This window comes from Apodemus sylvaticus, chromosome 15 (genome assembly GCF_947179515.1).
Source record: "Apodemus sylvaticus chromosome 15, mApoSyl1.1, whole genome shotgun sequence".
Classification (NCBI taxonomy): Eukaryota; Metazoa; Chordata; class Mammalia; order Rodentia; family Muridae; genus Apodemus; species Apodemus sylvaticus.
The window spans coordinates 2,198,398-2,204,900 of record NC_067486.1 but is presented as its reverse complement, the minus strand read 5'-3'; the positions used below and the strand labels follow the sequence as shown (position 1 = coordinate 2,204,900).

The 6,503-nt window shown below is 43.5% G+C and overlaps 1 pseudogene; it reads left to right on the top strand.

Annotated features, from left to right (window-relative positions):
* Window positions 1–4,817: 4,817 nt before the first annotated feature.
* On the top strand, window positions 4,818–6,120 carry LOC127666051 (tubulin beta-4B chain-like; annotated as a pseudogene).
* Window positions 6,121–6,503: the final 383 nt, after the last annotated feature.

Sequence of the window (6,503 nt, the reverse complement as noted above, 5' to 3'; positions counted from 1 at the left end):
TGGCTAAGGGTTTATCTATCTTGTTGATTTTCTCAAAGAACCAGCTCCTGGTTTTGTTGATTCTTTGTATGGTTCTCGTTGTTTCTACTTGATTGATTTCAGCCCTGAGTTTGATGATTTTCTGCCTCCTACTCCTCCTGGGTGAAATAGCTTCTTTTTGTTCCAGGGCTTTCAGGTGTGTCATTAAGCTGGTAATGTATCCTCTCTCCATTTTCTTTTTGGAGGGACTCAGGGCTATGAGTTTTCCTCTTAGCACTGCTTTCATTGTGTCCCATAGATTTGGGTATGTTGTGTCTTCATTTTCATTGTGTTCTAAAAAGTCTTTAATTTCTTTCTTTATTTCTTCCTTCACCAAGGTATCATTGAGTAGAATATTGTTCAGTTTCCACGTGTATGTGGGTTTTCTGTTGTTTTTGTTGCTATTGAAGACCACTTTTACTCCATAGTGATCTGATAGGAGGCATGGGATTAGTTCTATCTTCTTATATTTGTTGAGGTCTGTCTTGTGACCAATTATATGGTCGATTTTGGAGAAGGTACCATGAGGTGCTGAGAAAAAGGTATATTCTTTTGCTTTAGGATAGAATGTTCTATATATATATATCTGTTAAATCTAACTGGTCCAAAGCTTCAATTAGTTTCATTGTGTCCCTGTTTAGTTTCTGTTTTCCTGATTGATCCATTGAGGAAAATGCTGTGTTGAAGTCACCCACAATTATTGTGTTAGGTGCAATGTGTGCTTTGAGCTTTAATAAAGTTTCTTTTACGAAAGAGGGTGCCCTTGCATTTGGAGCATAGATGTTCAGGAATGAGAGTTCTTCTTGTTGTATTTTTCCTTTGACCAGCAAGAAGTGTCCCTCAGAGTCTCTTTTGATGACTTTGGGTTGAAAGTCAATTTTATCTGATATTAAAATGGCTACTCCAGTTTGCTTCCTGAGACCATTTGCTTGTAAAATTGTCTTCCAGCCTTTTACTCTAAGGTAGTGTTTGTCTTTGACCCTGAGGTGTGTTTCCTGTAAGCAGCAAAATGTAGGGTCCTGTTTACGTATCCAGTCAGTTAGTCTATGTCTTTTTATTGGGGCATTAAGTCCATTGATGTTAAGAGATATTAAGGAGTAGTGGTTGTTACTTCCTGTCATTTTTGACGTTATTTTTTAAATTTGATTGGTTAACTTCTTTTGGGTTTGATGAAAGGTTACAATCTTGCTTTTTCCAGGGTGATGTTTCCCTCCTTGTATTGGTGTTTTCCTCCTATTATCCTTTGTAGGGCTGGGTTTGTGGATAGATATTGGGTAAACTTGGTTTTGTCATGGAATATCTTAGTTTCTCCATCTACGGTGATTGAGAGTTTTGCTGGATATAGTAGTTTTGGCTGGTATTTGTGTTCTCTTAGAGTCTGCATGAGATCTGCCCAGGACCTTCTAGCCTTCATAGTCTCAGGTGAAAAGTCTGCTGTGATTCTGATAGGTCTTCCTTTACATGTTACTTGGCCTTTTTCTCTTACTGCCTTTAATATTCTTTCTTTGTTTAGTACATTTGGTGTTTTGATTATTATATGACGGGAAGTATTTCTGTTCTGGTCCAGTCTGTTTGGAGTTCTGTAAGCTTCTTGTGTATTCATGGGCATCTCTCTCTTTAGGTTAGGGAAGTTTTCTTCCATAATTTTATTGAAGATATTTGCTGGCCCTTTAAGTTGTAAATCTTCACTCTCATCTATGCCTATAATCCTTGGGTTTGGTCTTCTCATTGTGTCCTGGATTTCCTGGATATTTTGGGTTACAAGCTTTTTGCATTTTGCATTTTCTTTAACTGTTGAGTCCATGGTTTCTATGGAATCTTCAGCATCTGAGATTCTTTCTTCTATCTCTTGTATTCTGTTGTTGATATTTGCATCTCTGTCCCCTGATTTCTTCCCAAGGCTTTCTATCTCCAAAATTGTCTCCCTTTGAGTTTTCTTAGTTGTTTCTACTTCTGATTTTAGATCCTGGATCGTTTTGCTTAGCTCCTTCACTTGCTTGTTTGTGCTTTCCTATAATTCTTTAAGAGATTTTTGTGTTTCCTCTTTCATGACCTCAGCCTGTTGACCAAAGTTCTCCTGTATTTCTTTTAAGTGTTTTTTGTGTTTCCTCATTATTGGCTTTTGTATTCTCCTGGATTTCTTTCAATGATTTTTGTGTTTCCCTTGCAAGGGCTTCTAACTTTTGATCCATTTTCTCCTGAATTTCTTTAAGTATGTCCTTCATGTGTTCCTGTGCCCGCATCATGACCAGTGATTTTAAATCCAAATCTTGTTTTACTGGTGTGATGGGGTGTCCAGGACATGCTGGTAAAGGAGAATTGGGTTCAGATGTTGCCATATTGCCTTGATTTCTCTTAGTGATGTTCCTGCATTTGCCTTTTGCCATCTAGTTCTCACTGGTGTTAGTTGGCCTTGTCAATGCTGGACTCACCAGTGCAAGCTGCCCCTTCCCAGGTGGCCTCTGGTGCACAGCTTATCTCCTGCACTGCCTGGAGACAGGGTGCTGTTGCCCAGGCTGTTCAGATCCCGAAGCAGACACCTGAAGGCTCCTGCTGGGGCCCGCTGGATTCACTGGAGCACACCGACTTCTCCCTGCTGGCCGCCCGGAAGCCCCTCTTGCCTCTGGCAGGCCTGGAGATGTGGTGTTGCCGCCCAGGCTGATCTGGATCCGGAAGCAGAGAGATCTGAGTGCTCTTGCCAGAGGCCTCAGGACTGGAACCCAAGCTCCGCACCACAGAGCAAGCTGCGCTGCGAGCTCCCAGACTGCCTCTGGGTGCACACCAGGTCTCCCGCACTTCCTGGAGACCAAGCGCTGTGGCCCAGGCCGTTCAGATCCCAAAGCAGGCACCCGAAGGCTCCCGCTGGGGCCTGCTGGATTCACCGGAGCACACCGACTTCTTCCCGCAGGCCACCCGGAAGCCCCTCTTGCCTCCTGCAGGACCTGGAGATGTGGTGTTGCAGCCCAGGCTGATCTGGATCCGGAAGCGGAGAGATCTGAGTGCTCCCGCCAGAGGCCTCAGGACTGGAACCCAAGCTCCGTGCCACAGAGCAAACCGCGCTGTGAGCTCCCAGACTGCCTCTGGTATAAACTTTTTTTTTTTTTAAAGATTTATTTATTTATTATATGTAAGTACACTGTAGCTGTCTTCAGACACACCAGAAGAGGGCATCAGATCTCATTATGGATGGTTGTGAGCCACCATGTGGTTGCTGGGATTTGAACTCAGGACCTTCAGAAGAGCAGTCAGTGCTCTTAACCTCTGAGCCATCTCTCCAATTTTAAAGGACATTTTGTCAAACTCCCAGAATCTAAATGAGTCTTCATGAATAATAAGTATGAACTGCATCCTGAATCACACCTGGATAAGTTAAGAATGTTGTTTTGGCCAAAGACTCCCTAGGTGGGATCTGCAAGACAAAAGCAGTTCCTCACAAGCTTCCATTGAGGCAGCTCTGAGCTTTGCACCAACTCAAATGTAAATTCTTTCTAATTTGCCCAACACCCACCTGTTTGGCAAGGACATTGTATAAGGTTCATCAAATGTAAATATCTTCTAATCTGAGCCTATTGTCTAAGACAAGACCCAAATCCACCATCCTGCAAGGACATTGTATGAAGGTTGAATAATAAAAGGAACCTGTAATTTTAAGGTTCCTGGAAAAATTATACTTCCTGCTATTAATGCTTTTCATACCATCGTGTCAGAGCCATACTTCATTTATACACTGTTGGGAGGTAAATGTAATTCCGTAAACAACTGGAGCAAAGTGGTGTAGAATTTTCTGGCTAGTGACTTACTTTAAGATGGATTCTTTTACATCTTAATTTGCTTGGTTTTTCTTAGTCCTGGCTACTAAGAAGGAGGAGAGTTTAGAAAATTGCCAAGTGAGATTTTTGGCTTCTGAATAGGGGTGTTCTGGAGAGCCCCAGGAAGCATTTCTCGCCTCAGTCTGTAAAACTTTGTCTTACAGAGTTTACTGGGGCCACTGCGGCATCTTTCTCTAGGTTAGAGAAGTTTTCTTCTATAATTTTTTGAAGATATTTACTAGCCCTTTAAGTTGGAAATCTTCGCCCTCGTCTATACCTATAATTCTTAGGTTTGGTCTTTTCATTGTGTCCTGGAGTTCCTGGATGTTTTGGGTTACCAGCTTTATGCATTTTGCATTTTCTTTGACTATTGAGTCAATGTTTTCTATGGTTTCTTCAGCACCTGAGGTTCTTTCTTGTATTCTTGTATTCTGTTGTTGATGCTTGCATCTATGACTCCTAGATTCTTTCCAAGGTTTTCAATCTCCAGAGATGTCTCACTTTGTGATTTCTTTATTGTTTCTACTTCTATTTTTAGATCCTGGATGGTTTTGTTCAGTTCCTTCACCTGGTTGTGTTTTCCTGTAATTCTTTAAGGGATTTTTGTGTTTCTTCTCTAAGGGTTTCTGCCTGTTGTTCCATGATCTCCTGTATTTCTTTAAGGGATTTTTGTGTTTCCTCTTTAAGGGCTTTTTACCTGTTGAAGGTCTTAGATGCTTAACCCTGGCCAGTGTGTCACTGTCACTTCCTGCTGCCTTCAAATCAAGATGTAGAACTCTGTTAATTTTGAAAATTACAGATGCAAGCTATCTACCTTAATTTCAGGAGGAAGAAGGTGAAGTGCATATGTGGTGCTCTGAGACATGCTCAAGCAAGCTTCAAAGCTGCTACATGCCCTATCTGCTCACCCTTAAGTTAAAGCTAAGATCCCTGGATACTAAAGTCAAAGGAGGCAGTGACAAAGAATTCACTCCGCAGTCATGGAGGGAGATCATGTACCTGCAGGCTGGGAAGTATGGTAACCAGATTGGTGCCATGTTCTGGGAGGTAATCAGCACCAAGCATGGCATTGATCCCACTGGCACTTACCACAGAGATATCGACCTCCAGCTGGAACGCATCAACGTGTACTACAATGAAACCACCGGTGGCAAGTGTGTGCCCCATGCCGTGCTCGTGGACTTGGAGCCCAGCACCATGGACTCAGTGCGTTCAGGGCCCTTCAGTTAGATCTTCAGACCTGATAACTTAGTCTTTGGTCAGAGTGGGGCTGGGAACAACTGGGCCAAGGGGCACTACACAGAAGGTGAAGAGCTGGTTGACTCAGTGTTGGACGTTGTGAGAAAGGAAGCTGAGAGCTGTGACTGCCTGCAGGGCTTCCAGCTGACCCACTCCCTGGGTGGGGGGACTGGGTCTGGGATGGGTACCCTCCTTATCAACAAGATCCAGGAGGAGTACCCAGACAGAATCATGAACACCTTCAGTGTGGTGCCTTCCCCAAGGTGTCAGACATAGTGGTTGAGCCCTACAATGAAACCCTTTTAGTCAACCAGCTGATTGAAAATGTAAAGACCTATTGCATTGATAATGAAACACTCTATAATATCTGCTTCAGAACCCTAAAGCTGACCACACCCACTTACAGTGACCTGAACCATCTAGTGTCCACCACCATGAGTGGGGTAACCACCTGCCTGTGATTCCCTGGCCAGCTAAATGCTGACCTGTGGAAAATGGCTATAAATTTGGTTCCCTTCCCTCCCCTGCACTTCTTCATGCCTGGCTTTGCCCCCTTGACCAGCTGGGTAAGCCAGCAGTACTGTGCCCTGACAGTTCCTGAGCTCACTGCACAGATGTTTGATGCTAAGAACATGATGGCTGCCTGTAATCCCCACCATGGGCACTACTTGACTGTGGCTGCTGTGTTCAGGGGTCACATGTCTATGAAGGAGGTGCATGATCAGATGCGTAACATCCAAAACAAGAACAGCAGCTACTTTGTTGACTGGATCCCCAACAATGTGAAGACAGCTGTCTGTGACATTCCACCTCGGGGCCTAAAAATGTCTGCCGCCTTCATCAGCAACAGCACTGCTATCCAGGAGCTGTTTAAATGCATCTCAGAGCAGTTCACAGCAAGGCCTTCCTACACTGGTACATGGGTGAGGGCATGGATGAGATGGAGTTCACCGAGGCTGAGAGCAACATGGTATCTGAGTACCAGCAGTACCAGGATGCTATAGCTGAGGAAGAGGGAGAGTTTGAGGAGGAGGCTGAGGAGGAGGCAGCTTAGAGCTGTCTTAGTCACTAAAACATGGGAGCAGTGTGAACTCTTTATTCATTCACAGCCTGTCTGCTAGCCATGTGCATTTGTTGTCCTATGTCCTAATATCACTTGTACAGATACCACCATTAAAGCAATTTGTAGTGTGTAAAAAGAAAAGAAAAAAGAAAAGAACCTTCTATGCTAATCTGTCCAGTTCTCAGAAACTGTGAGAGGAAACTCTTACTACTTCCTTCTGACCACATACTTGAATTGTGTTCTACTTTTGTATTGTAGGAGGCTTTTGTTTGGTTTTTTCACTTGTTTCTAGGACTTATTTCTTCTTCACTTCTGACGTATTTGTGTATGACTGTCTGCAGCTCTTCATAAGCTAATACTGCCGTCACTGTCAT